This window comes from Cavia porcellus, unplaced genomic scaffold (assembly GCF_034190915.1).
Source record: "Cavia porcellus strain 051 isolate PalLab524CR breed Dunkin Hartley unplaced genomic scaffold, mCavPor4.1 scaffold_1, whole genome shotgun sequence".
NCBI lineage: Eukaryota > Metazoa > Chordata > Mammalia > Rodentia > Caviidae > Cavia > Cavia porcellus.
In genome coordinates, this window is record NW_026947484.1 from 64,565,369 (window position 1) to 64,580,286 (window position 14,918).

Genomic DNA, 14,918 nt, shown 5'->3' on the forward strand with positions numbered 1-14,918 from the left:
GTATTCCTTGAACTCATTATGAGTTGAATACAAGGCTGACCTCAAACTTGCAATGCTTTTTTGTCTGTCTCCCAAGTGCTGGGATTACAACAATGTGCAATCATGCCTAGCTTCACATCAGATTCGAGCACTTTAAATAGCTATACCAGAAAATAAAAATAGTATTGACACAGAAGATTAATCAATAGCTTTGTTATAGGGAGACTAGGTTGGATTATCTCCTTATAATTACAAGATTCCTTATGGGAGAGTAGTGGAAAGGTTAACATCAGGAGAGACTATATAACAAAGGAAACAAATCAGAGATTTCTAGTCAAAAAGGGAGATCTGAAGGTGTTATATCTTGGCTCAGGAGCTGAAGATGGGCCCACAAACCAAGGAATGCAGGCATCCTTGGAAGGTAGAAAAATTTAGGAAATAAATTTTCCCTTAGATCCTGCAAAAGGAGCATAAAACTCCCAATATCTTAATCTTCCCCAGCTAGACTCCTTTAGTTATCTGATCTCTGGAACAAGAGAATACATTTATGTTGCTCTAAACCACTAAATTTGTGGTATTTAGTTTTATCAGCAATAGGAATTTAATACAGAATTGCATAACACATACTATAAAATGATTAAATTAAGTTACAGTAGAATAAAGGCACTGGATTTGAGGTCATGAAAACCGAGTTGAATACCAGCTCTTTTGTATTAGCTACATGATCTGAGGGAAGTCCATCATTTTTATAAACTGGGTATAAGATTTCATACTTCAAAACTATTAATAGCTTTATTACTTCCCTGTTGGTGCTGCACTATTTAAACACAACTCTTGTGATTTAAAACAACCCACATGTATTTCAAGAACTTGAATATCCAAACCAGTCTCCCTAAACTACACTTAAGATATTTGCAGGACTGCATGGGTTTTGGGGGCTCTAGGAAAGAATGTGTCCCCTTGCCTGCTGCCTTCTCTACTTTCTTTCTCTCTCTCTCTCTCTCTCTCTCTCTCTCTCTCTCTCTCTCTCTCTCCCTCTCTCTCTCCCTCTCTCTCTCTTTCTCTCTCCATCTCTTCCTCTCTCCCTTCCTTGCTCCCTCCCTCTCTGTCCCTTTCCTTGTCACACTGCTTTTTCTCAATTTTTGTGCCCATGGTTGCAAAGATAATTTTGATTCTATTAAGGTAACTGGGGTAATTTTTGAAAGTCTCTCCATCTCTGGATCCTTAATGTAGTAAAGTTACAATTTTTATTTTGTGACATGAAGTAACCTAGTCATTGGTTTGGAGGATTAGGATTAGGATTACAATTTCCTGAGGAAACCTTGGGGTGGCTCTTCCCCTCTTGATTTGCTGGCTGAAGGGCAATCATCTCTGGAAATACTCTGTAGACACACCCAGAAGTTTGATTCACTAATCCTCTGGGCATCTTTTAGTCTAGTCAATTTAATAGTCAAGATTAACTATCACAAGATTATAAACATTTTGTTTGGGAGAATTATCTGTAACCACAAAAGGTCACATAAAATAATCCATGGTAAAATTCCATGAAATTGCTAATGCATAAAGCCAATATAAAATATTGGTTTATGTAGTAAGAAAAGACATTGAAAAGTACAATATTTAAGACTATAAACTTCTATGTTTAGTTTTACAATGAAAATGGAATTTTAAAATTGATCAACTTTATTTCATTGAATGAGAATTTCCTTTAATCATTCAGGACTTAAATAGTTTATTCTTCTCTGATCAAAATAACTATCCAATTAAGGGCAAAATCTAAAAATAAATACATTATGCACTCTTGGGAGCCAAGACACTGTGCCTCAAAAGTCATTTAAATTTCAGTGGAAAATATGAAAATTTAAAAATTGTAAAGCATTTGAGATTTTCTCAGTGAAATCTCTTCTTGAAGCCATATTTTAATTCTGTCCTTTTTTCCTGTTTGTTGTATAGCAAAAGCAGATGATATAAAATCTTCTTGAATTGTACCTATATACTGTTACTTGGATAAAGAAATTGCTAAAAATCACTTGTCTCTGTAAAACAAAAAGTTTATATAGGTTTTCATTGAAGTTTTCTTGGTTGAATACAAAGAATATTTTTACACATAACTGTCTGATCTCCATATTGGAAAAACATCACAGTCTGCTGACTGTTGAATTTTTGAATCTCCTTTCTCTTTGGCTGAAATTCATGAGCGAGCAGTTTTAGGCCAGGTAGGAAAGTAATAATTAAATATTTCTGCAGCATCATTACCCAAGCATATGGAAATTTCCTAGGTTCACTGAGCAGGAGAATACTTTTTACTGATTCAAAAGTACTGAAGTTAGATGCAATTATATATTTTGAATGTTTTCCAATGCGTATTTTTTTGGTGCTTGTCAAAGTAATTATGAATAAAGTAAAGGGTTGCTTTTCAGTGAGGAGAGGCAGAGTTTCTGACTCAACAATAAGCCTTTACCAAAGGTTTTCAAAATGGTTTCATTGTCTAGGAATATTTCCAAAAATTATATTTAGCCATCAACGAAGTTTGCTTTCATCTAAAGATTGTTTTGTTTGTAACTGGAAAATATAACACCACAAAAAGACTCTTTATAGAAGAAATGCTGAAAAGTTGGCCACTTACTATATTCTCAGTCCAAATTCCAAGTTGCTTTATGCCATATATATATATATATATATATATATATATATATATATATAATATACAATGTATCATAGTATATAGTTTCCTTTTTCATAAATTACTGGTTTACTCCTTTTTGGCAGAGTAAATCTAAAAAATATTTGGACACTATGCTTTTTTTATCACTTCTCAGGGTACTTGCATTAGGTTAAAGAACAATTAAGGTATTTTCTATCAAAAGTATTTAACCAGTAAAATTTATCAATGAATAAAAATAAAAGTATCAAGAAATGAGAAACATTAAAAATACAGTATAAAATCTTATAAAGAAAATCTTTACACAGATACAGAATAGCAGATGCCTAAACTATTTCTTAAGATTGAGAAAAATTAGACTAACACTTTAATTTGTAAATAAGTAGCAGGAGATGGGAAACTCAAAGTAAGCTCAATATAAAAGCCTCAGTTGAATCATTGAACTTTATCACTAATAAAGAGAAAACTATGTATTTAAAACAGCCTCTCAGAAATTATTATCCTATTGCAATTTTGCTTGTCTCAAGATGAAATGGTGCTTTCCAATGAGCCCTAATTTTAATAAGAAGGTGTCAGAACCCACTTCTGATCCATCTCTCTGGAAAATAAGAGAGGGTACTCATATGTTAATTGATTTTACTGTACAGGGAACTCTCAGGAGAACTCACATTATAACAGAAAAGACTAAAGATTTGTACATAAACAAAACCTAATTAAAAAGATCTTAAAGAGTTGAAGACAAATTATTTGGTTCTGAAGCAGGCGAGACTTCCTTCCTTCCTTCCTTCCTCCCTTCTTTTCTACTTTCATTTCTATTGTTCCTTCCTTCCTTCATTCCATCTTTCCTTTCTTTTTTTGTGAAGGAGATACAATTTTAAATAATTAATCAAAAATGTAATAGCCTTGTTTCTGGACTGAAATTAAATACGTTTCACTTGAATGAATTTAAGCTGTTCTTGAAAGTAAAACCACTTTGACTACTTTATAAAAGAATTCTATACTGTTATCTGATTGTGAAAGCCACTCATACAATTGTAACAGCAACTTACAAATTAGTTTGCAAAACAAATATGAATATTCTTCTACCTACCTTTGCCTTCTAGATAAATGGAAACACTCAGTAATTTTTTGAGGAGACAGAATCTCAGCTCAGGATGACCTGAGACTTTTCACGGAGTTCACATTGGCCTCAAATGCAAGATCTCAAGACCCTCCTAATTCAGCTTGCCTAGTGGTCAATTTATAAATACGCATGTCTCCAGTCCAGGTTTCACCTTTAGAAATTTTTATTGGCTTATAGCGGGCACTCTAGTGTTTCTGCAAAAGTGTTGCTTGATGTAAAGTCAGAGAGCTCTACCTTTCCCAAGCATCACCAAGGGAACAGCTTGATTGACATTTCTTAGAAATATAGGGCTTTTGCATAAATTCTTATGTGAAGAAACGATTATTGAGAAGCTTTTCACAGAACACTAAGTAAATCTGTAATTCTAGAAAAGAAAATCAAAAGTTTCAAAGAAACTGCTTCTGCAGAGATGTAAGTCTGGTTACCAGCTGTAGAAAGACCTACATATACTTATGAATTTGCAAATGTGAAGGTTCATCTCCTTATTTTATTGATAAGATCAGCATATCACATTTTCTTTAACTCTTGAACTATTAGTGACTCGGTGAAGCAACCACAAGTGTTCTCATGCTATCAATCATTTTGCAATCATTTATAAATGCATAGAATGTAAGCTCAACCATCTTCATGAAAGTACCTTTAAAAAGCCAACCATCACTATAATATAATAAAAAACCTTCAACTGGTTTGCATTATTATCTTTTCTTAACAATAGGAAAGGAATAAACCAAGTTGTCATAGTCAGGAGTTGTGAGGAGAACAATTAGAATCAGGACACAGCATTTATTATTATATTATATTATATTATTATATTTATTATTTCATGATGGTCACCCAGAGTTAAACAAAAGAAAGAGAAGGAAATCTGTCCACAACACTAAACACTCAGAATATTCAGCCAAAGGCCTGGATCCCATAGTAATGTCCTGCATGAGTCCAGATGAAGACCCAGAGCTCATGACAGTGCCTCCCATGAGTCCAGCTGGAGGTCTAGAGTCCATGAGAAGGACTCAAGCCAGCCTATTGTACTGACCTGCACTGGGAAGGCCTAAAGGTCAATGGTGGAAGCTAAAAGGTTTATGCCAGCAGGATGAAGGAGCTGTGCTGGTAGGTTGAGTGTTCTACACTGGAGTTGAGAAGTCATACTCATAATAAACACCAGGGCTGCGCTGAAAAGTGACATAGGCATCCTCAGTGACACGGAGATCCTGAGCTCCTCCAATGATAAGAACAGTTTAGTACATGTCAGAAAGCCAGCATGAAAAGTTTCCCCTGGAGATTAAAGGAAATATATCTTCTCCTCCAGAGTCAGGAAGTGATGCTTGATATAAGGATCAGAGTCCCTCAAGGTGAACCACCATCACTCTTACCAGGGAGGTCCCAAGCTCCTCCAATGACAATTATTGAACTCACACTGGGGAAGCTAGTCATGACAAGCTCCTCTAGGAGAACCAACAGCCCAAACAGCAACACTTAGAGAAACCCACAATGCCTCACTCATCTGCTTCATATCTCTATTTATGTTGGTAACTTTCCTCTGGTGGAACATCTATGCTCGGCATCATGCTGATTTAATTCAGCTGCATTAAGTTGACCACCAGATTTTAATCCATAACAATCCATCCCCGGTCAATTTGATAACCACACACATTTCCTTAAACTATAGTCTTTAGTGGCAGATTTGTAAAAGTTAACACATCTTGGTCTATTCAGATTTACATCAATACAACAATTACATATATACCATTCTTTTTACACTTATTCCTGTACCAAAACAAAATATTCAAATGGTGACCAAGGTTTAACATTAAAGCACAATACTTTAATTTATTAATTTGGTTACAAACATATTAAAAACAACATTAAAATCAAGCTGAAAGAACAATTACAATCACAGTCCTTGCTTCCCATTAACTTTTAACAAGGCATGGCAAGACTAAAATATAAGGATCTCCTGCAATTCAAACATACTCTTCATTTTTCCATTGTCCTGAATTTCTAAACAACTATGTTCTTGCTGTTGCATCTTTGCAATCCATAGTTCCACTATACCCTTGTTTCTGGCCAAATGTTTAAATTACTCTCTGTTTCTTTGCTCTAAATTTCCAAAATAGATCTAGTCAAAAGCTCTCTGAAGTAACCATGCTGCCATTCCAACAGTAGACTGCACTGAAAGTTTTCTGCCAACTAAAGCATAATATCCTACCTGTACTCCAGTAGCCGTTGCAGTCCTTCTCAGCAGGAGCCTCCTGAGCTTCAGTTTAACCAGCAGCATTTCCATCTGTGCTCTGAGTTTCCAGGCAGCCACCAGAGTCTCTAATAAGTTCACAGCATACAGAGGCTGTCTTTTGGCCAGTCTCAGAAATCTCTCAAGTTAATTCCCAAGGCTCATAAGCCACATAGCCAGGCACCAACACAACAATGACCCTACTCTCCTGATACCAATTTCTGTTGCAATCAAGGGTTCTGAGGAGAACAATGAGAATCAGGACACCAAATTTATATTATTTTATGATGGTCACCGAGAGCTAAACACAAGAAAGTGCAGGAAACCTATCCACAACATTAAAGACTCAGAATATTCAGCCAAGGGCCTGGATCCCATAGCAATGTCCTGCATAAGTCCAGATGAAAATATAGCACATGACAGTACCTTACACTAGTCCAGCTGGAAGTCTAGATCCCACAAGAAGGAGTCACACCAGTCTATTGTATGGATCTACACTGGGAAGACCCAGAAGTCAACGGTGGAAGCTAGAAAGTCTATGCCAACAGGGTAAAGGAGCTGTGTTGGTAGGTTGCCAGAACTTGTGGCCTACCTATGTCTTGGTAAGAGCCAAGAAGTCACACTCAGAACAAAGAACAAGGATGCCATGAAAAGTGCCACAGCCATCCTCAGCCACAAGGAGGCCCTGAACTCCTCTAACAATAAGAACATTTGGGTGCATGCCAGAAAGCCAGCATGCCAAGCTTCTCCTAGGCATTAAACAGCACACATCTTCCCCTCCAGAGCCAGGAAACAATGCACAAAGTAAGGACCAGAGCTTCCCCAAAGTGAACCACAACTACTCTGACCAACAATGTCCCAAGCTCCTCCGATGACAACGGTCGAACTCACACTGGGGAAGCTGTCATGAGAAGCTCCTGTAGGAGAACTAATGGCTCAAAACAGCAACACTTAGAGACCCAGCTCACAATGCCCAGCTCTTCTTCTCCATGTTTCTACTTAAGCTGGCAACTTTCCTCAGATGAAACATCTAAGCTCAGCACCATGCTGATTTACTTCTGCAGGTATTATGTTGACCATCAGATTTTAATTCATACCAAGTGGTTTACATCATTATATTTTCTTCTGACAGGAAAGGGACAGCCCAAGTCGATGATTAGATGCCAAGTTAGCATCACAACCAATTGCTATAGACAGAAGAGAGAGGACTAGACTTGGAAAAATGATGTAGATTCCTTGAAAATCATTGGATATGACTCCTAAAATATGACAGTTTCATATGTACATTACATATAGACAGCAAAGTCCATAACAATGCATGCACTAACAATGGTTTTAAGCAATTAAGTTAATAATGTAAGAAATATCTTAATTGTTTGGATATTGCCAATATTCATTTAAATGCTTGTTTTTTGAATTTTTCTGTCTGGGCAAGAATGCATGTGAAATACATCTTAGGCAGTGAAATTCCCAGCTTGTTAGAATTTGTCAGTTTCCGATGTAACTTCCCATCACATTTACAAAAAAGGCTTTCTTTTCACAAGATAAATGACCACACTTGTATTAAAGGATACCTCTACCAACATCAAAAACCACTGCACATCTGAACTGAGGACAGGATTTCCCATCTCTTTCAGCCTTTCCTGGCCCATTCCCTCAATGGATATGTCCTAGTTTGAAATAACAGTGACTACTTTCTTGAAATAGGCAATTAGTTCACAAATTCTGAAAGTTCTGGGCATTGTCTCTGGCTTTTGTCTTTAAAGGCAGCCACCAAAAAATTGAAAAGACAATTTACAGAATGGGAAAAAAATGCTAACTACTCCTCAAAGGAGAAAAATCTATAATATACAGAGAGATTAAAAAAAGATGCCTCCCCCAAGTATAATGGCCCAATTAAAAATATAAGTATCTAAAATGAACAGACAGTTCTCAGATGAAGAAATACAACCTGAACAATAAATAAATGAAAAAAAAAAAAACCAACAACTCTGATTGTTCAAGAATTGCACATTAAGACCACATTAATGTCCCATCTCAGCCCAGAGAAAGTAACTACCATCAAGAAATCAAACAATAACAAGTGCTGGTGAGGCTGTGGGGAGATGTTTCTCCATTTAGTGGGAGACAAAACTGAGGCAACCACTGTGAAAATCAACATGGAGAGCTCTACAAAAGCTAAAATTAGAAATCCCAGTTGACACAGATGTTTCCCTTCCAGGTTTCTTCCAGAAAGATTTAGAAACATTGTGTTTTAGTGATGTAAATATATCTATGTTTACTGCACCAGAATTCATAAATGGTAAATTTTGGAAACAGCCTATAGGTCCAGAAAATACAGTATCTATACTCAATAACTATTCCTCTATTAAAACAAGATTAACTTGAGACATTGTAGGAAAATGGATGTATTCTTAGACCAGTGTTAAATGAAATAAATCAGACAGTCAAACTTGAATATTATATGATTTCCCTTATATGAAAAAATTATTAGGAGAAGAAAGAGGATATGTGTGTGTGTGTGTGTGTGTGTATGTATGTGACAGAGAGAGACAGGAAGAGAGAGACAGAGAGATAGAGACAGAAAGAGACAGAGAGAGAAAATTATTGTACTCTGCATAGCTTACTATTGTCAGCTTCTGATTTTACTCCAACATGATGTACCACTTTACAGATTTTCTATTTCTTTGTATAATGATAAAGTTTACTGTTGCACAATTATAGCCTGTTTTAAATGTAAAATAAAAGAATTACAAGAAAAAAATAACTGAGTTTAAAGAAAAGTGTTTTTACACATTGAATTTATAGCCATATCTTTGGTGAATGGTGGTATCATTTATTAATTCATTTGGTTTTGTTTTGTTGATATTCATATAATTTAATAGCAATTGCTTTTCCTTTATTTTCAATGTTTCACCTATGGTTTCTTTCTATATTTCTATATTTTATTTTGTTGACCAGAGCTTCCAGAAAAATGCTGAGTAGTAATTATTCTAGTATGCATTTTTGTTTTATTTCTGAATTTTTGAAGTTACATTTTTCAGTATCTTTTTTGTGAAAAAATTTTTAAAGGTAGTATCTACAGTATGTATTTATGTATTTATGTATTTACTGTAGTATCTACAGTATCAAACATCTGTATTTTAAAATTTTCAAATAAATACTGATACTGAATTTAATTTTAAAGAAAATCTTCAGTCTGGCAAAGCTTTTTTTTTTTTTTTTTTTCCAGAGAAATGCAAAACTCAGTTGTAAAAGCGTACTTCAGAATTGTATTTTATTTTTCAAAAGGCTATTATTTTTCTTTACCCATAGTAAGGCAGCAGCAAGTGTGTTTGTATAAGTATTTTCCCCAGGTACTTTTGTGTGAGAATTTTTCACACCACAATAACAGAAGAATAGTCCTCTTAAATTTAGTAAATTGCTTTTTAACCTCCAGGAAGCTGATGCAGTAGTGAGCAGCAGAGAGCTGCTGTCCAGATGTGGAACGCAGCAATGTGACATAGAGGAGTGAAGTCCGTCCCCAGTGCTGGGCAATGAACTGATCACAAACATGAAATTCAGCCACCTCCATGAGCTCATGAGGCTTTGTGGGGACATTGAAACAAACCACACCAAGGGACAGCTCAAACCAGCAGATGCAAAGTGACTGCTGGTGACCCCCTCGTGGAGAAGCACACCAAAGGAGCAGAGCAGTTGATGGATCAGCCTGCAGTGGCAAGTGAGGAGTTCAGGTTCAGGTCACCATAGTAGCAGGGGATTGGCCAGGGGCCATCTTGCAGAGAGGCTAACTGATCTCAGAATTCAGCAACTGCTGGTTCTGCCTGACAGCACCCAGCTGAGTTCAGGCCCACAGGAGGTGCACACATCGCTAAATGCTGAATATGTCTTATTCCAGCCTCATGGCAAGAAAGCAGCCTGAACTTCAGTAGAAATAGGGAAGCAGTCTTGCAGAGATTATCCACTACTTTGCTGTAAAGCGAGTGCTGGACCGCTGGGATAAATTAGTGTGGATCTGGGCTCTGTCCACCAATGCTGTCTAACAGAAACAACACAATCCCATCCTAAAGTGAATATTCTTTCTTTCTCTCTGATTTTATTTCTCACTTTTCTTGGTGCTTTGTTTTGTTTTGTTTTTCATTATTTGCTCTTATTTTTATAGAAGTATGAACATGGTTTCTAGTTTTGCTGTTGTTCTTTTTTTCTTATTTCCCCTCTGTTCTCTGCATCAGTTTCCCAAAGTTTGCATGAGCCCCCTTCATTGTTGCTTCTAATCTCTTTCTCTTTTTCTTTTTTTTCCCACTAATACTTTTTAAATTTTTTTTCTCTTGAGGATAAAATTGACATATTGAAGGCTTATTTAAGGCATACAATTTTTGGTTCATTTTGCAAATCTAATTCATACAGTTAAAGGTGCAAAATTAAAAGATTCCTCAGTTTATGATTTTTCTAAGTTATGTTTGATGCTTTTGTTATTGCTTATTGTACCACTTTAGCCAAAGTTACATAATTGTTCTAATCTGTTGTTATTACTAGTATAGCAGAACTGAGATTTCTTAATGATAATAAAACACACTACAGGCCAGTGCCAAAGAACCAGGAGTTGGCCAAGTGGGCAGTGATTTCTCATCCCCAATGTACTGAAGAGGTAGGATCTCACAACAGACTTGGGACCAAGGAGTCAGCTACACTCTAGAAGACACCTGTGAACAGTAGACATTTCCTAAGGGTTCTGAGTGCTAGGTATTATAGGCAATTTACAAGCATCAACAACTCAGGAACAAGAGAGAAAGAAAGAAAGAAAGAAAGAAAGAAAGAAAGACAGAAAGAAAGAAAGAAAGAAAGAAAGAAAGAAAGAAAGAAGAAAGGAAGGAAGGAAGGAAGGAAGAAAGAAAGAAAGAAAGAAAGAAAGAAAGAAAGAAAGAAAGAAAGAAAGAAAGAAAGAAAGAAAAGACAAAAAACAAAATCAGAATACGCTCAAACAAGCTAAAATCCCAGAACTCAAGCTCACCACAAGCAAACTCAGGGTGAAATGAAGTGGAACAATTCAAAACCCACACACCTGGGTTCTCTGAAGTGGCAACAATGGAAGTAACAAAACAATTGAATAAGTTCTAGAAATACTCAAATCAGAAATCATTTTTCAGGTAACTACAGAGATGAAAGAGATGCTTAGAAAGCCTATGGCAAATATAGTTAAAATTTAATGAGGGGAACTAAGAAAATGCAATGTAGGAAAGAAATGAAATCCATAGTACAGACTCAAATGGATATCCAGATTTAAAATTTGATTGAAAGTGACTGAAGCAGAATGAGTTCATGGGAGAACAGCATCTCAGCGATAGAAGACAGGGTTGTGGTTAGTGATAATAATGGAAAGATTGCTTAAAAATAGCAAGGGACCATGAGAAATCAGTTTGGCAGTTGCTAGATAATCCAAAGAATAACGTAAAATTGATGGGAGTCAATGAAAAGGCAAGAAATAGCACAAATGACATAACAAAAGATCTGTTCACAGACTTTATGGAAGAAAACTTTCCTGGCAGGGAAAAAGAATTTGACATGCAGATAAGTGAGGCATGTACAAATCCAATTAGCCATGATAAAAAAAAAAAAATATCTACATTGAGGCATACAGCAGTCAAGATTGCAGAAATTCAACACAAAAAACAGAATATTAAAAGCTATTAGACAAATGACATAAATCAGCTACAAGAGAAAATCCATTAGAATCACACTAAACTTCTCAGTATGAACCCTGAACTCAGGGAGAGCTGGAGTGAAACCCTAAAGGAAAACAACTTCCAATGCAAATTTATGCACCCTGTAAAACTCTTTCAAGATTGATGGAGAAATGAGATGATCTATGGCAAAGAATATCTGAGTAAATTCATAAATAACAAACACTTCAAAATATTCTGAAGGATGTTATAGAAAGAGACAACAAGCATTACAACTTCATGAATGAATTCATAGGCAAGAAGAAACAGATGGGATTAAAAAAAGAGCCAGCAAAACAGAAAACAACATGACAAAGGGAAGTCAATATATATCAGTTATGCCCAGTAATGATCTCCATTCATCAATCAAAAGAAACATAGTTAAATCAAGAAGCATATCCAACAATATGCTGCATACAACACATTTAATTCAAGAGGAAGTTCATAGATTGAAAGTCAAAGGATGGAAAACAATATTCCACACAAATAGAACCCAGAAAAAAGCAGGCCTAGCTATTTTATTTTCAAAGTGGATTTCAAGCCCTAATTGTGTAACAGAGACAAAGAATGTCACTACATCCTGTTAAAAGGGAAAAAAAAATCAAGAGGAAGAGATAACACTCCTAAATACAAGTCTATCAAGTATCTATGCACCCAAATATACGAAACCAAAAAAGTGGATTAAGCACTTATACAATTGTGAGGGAGACCTCAGTGCTCCACAGTCAAAAACAGATCAACTAGGCCAAAAGTTCGCAATGAAATATTAGAACTGAACCAAAGTTTTGTACAAATGGACTTAGAAGATGTCTACAGAGTGTTCCACCCAACATCAGAGTACCCATTCTTCTTAGCTACATGCTGAAGGTTTTCCAAAATAGACTCACTGTAACATGGCTGATGAGGACAAACTGTAACATTTTTATTTGACAGAAATTGCCACAAATAGATCAACAAAAAGAAAGAGTTTAAAATTAAAAAATTATTTATAGTAAAGCATACACTGCCATTAATTCTACAAAATGCTCCCCCTTCAAACACATTTATCTCAGTCTTCTTGGCAATGTGTCTTAATTCTAATAAGTTTTTAAAATTTAAATTCTCTGTAACTTTTCACCCTTGCACATCCACAGTATTAATGTAATAACGTCCCTCTGTTTTCATCTAAAGCATCAACACTGGCTATTTTTTGCCCTAGTGCAACTGAAGTGTTACTTTACAGTGGTTTTGATTTGCATTTTCTCAGTGACTGATGATGCTGAGCACTGTCTCATGCTTAAATATCATTTGCATTCTTTCACTAAAGAACGATCAGTTCAAACCTCTGCCCACTTTGTAATTGATTTACTCTTTATTGAATTTTAAGGTTTCTTTTTATAGCCTAGTTAAGCCCCAATAAGATATATGATTTGAAAATATTTCTTCCATTCATTTGTTTTTCATATTCTTGGTCTTACGATTTAATGCACAAAATTTTCAAAATTTGATGGAGTCTTATGAATACTATATTTTGTTGTTCTTGCTTTTGTGTTATATTTAAGCAACCGTTGCCTAATCCAAATTATGGAAATGTACTCTGATGCTTTCTTCAAAGACTGTCATAATTTTAACATTTAATTTTATGTGTTTGATCCACTTCTATTTTCATGTCTTTGAATTTTTAGATATTCTTTCTTTCTTTCTTTATATGTCTTCATTCGATGTCCTTACATTTTCTCAGAAAGAACAAATGTGCAATCACTGGTTAACCATTTGATATAAGCCATGCTTGTTCAGACATCAGTCATTAATTGGCCAGAGTTTTTATTGAAAATACTTCATGGCAATTTCTGCATAAAAAAACTTATTATCATAATTTTTTGATGACAAACACAATACAATTCAAATGAACTTAATGAAAGGGAATTAACTAGGAAACCCAAAAGAAATCTTTTACTTTACTATTTCTTACCAAGTAATCATGTTTCTCTCCACTTACTTCCCCTTTATTTACCTTTCTCTCTTGCTCTTTTCTCCTCCCTTTAAATGTTTCAGCTTAGCATTGACTCTTGACTTTATTTACTGTACACTTTCACTGCATACCAACAATAATCTCATCTGCTATTTCTAAACTTAACGACTTCTAACCTCTAAAATTTAAAAAAAAAGAGAGATCTCGAGTGGCACATTAAATAATGCCTCTTGCCTAAGATGTTCACATCCTTATCCGTGGAACCTATGAATGTGATTTTCCATTGAAAACAGGCCTTCTTTGATGTTAAATTGAGATCTGAAAATGGGAAGATTAATGTGAACTGTATAAAAATGCTAAAGTAATCACGAGAGTCCCTATAAGAGAGAGACAAAAGCATCACAAATACAGAATATCATGTAGAAATAGAAGTACAAACTGAAGCAATTCATCAGTCCCAGTCAAAGTTGATAGCTGTCCTGAGAAGAAGGCAGAGGAAAAGATAAGAGAAAGAATCAGTTCTACTGACACCACGAAATGACAGGTGTCTAACATTTCACTCCATAGTTTTATAAATTGTACCTCCCCACCCTCTTACACAGAATTGAAAAATGTCTCCATTTAATGTAATACAACTGCTGCGACACATGCATCTCCTCACTGGAGTAGACAAAGTCTTCGTAGTTGCTGACTCTAATTTCAGCTGAACATCCCAGCTGATTAATATTTCTTTTGGTCAGAAATGAATTTTAAATTCTATTACCTTTAGTAAATAATTTACCTATTCTCTACACACACAGAAAATGTTTAATATTGTAAGAAAATGAGGAAACAATAAAACTTTATTTGGAGAAATAAAGAGAAAAGAAACAGCAATAATGTTCAGAAATTTGCATCCTGTGTCATCTCTTGCTTATCATGAGTGTAAAGACTCCCTGTTGTCAGTGTGAGGCGACTCCTCCTGGCCCTGTGTTCTTCTGCCACTTGAGTCTACACTTACTCTGAATACACACAGAGGAGTTTGTAAGATGGCTACACTGTCTAGGCAGCCCATGGTTTATTAAATTGATCTAAGGTTAAAGGAGCAAAGGTTTATTGTGGCTGACAGTGCTTAGAAGTTTCAGATTACAGTCATCTGACTCCACGGCAAGATGGCATGGCAGAGGGCCATCGCAGAGGAGGAACAGCTCATGGTGTGAAGATGCCAGCAAAGCAGTGAGATAGCAAAGAGGCAGCAAGCAATAGCAGCAGCCCTC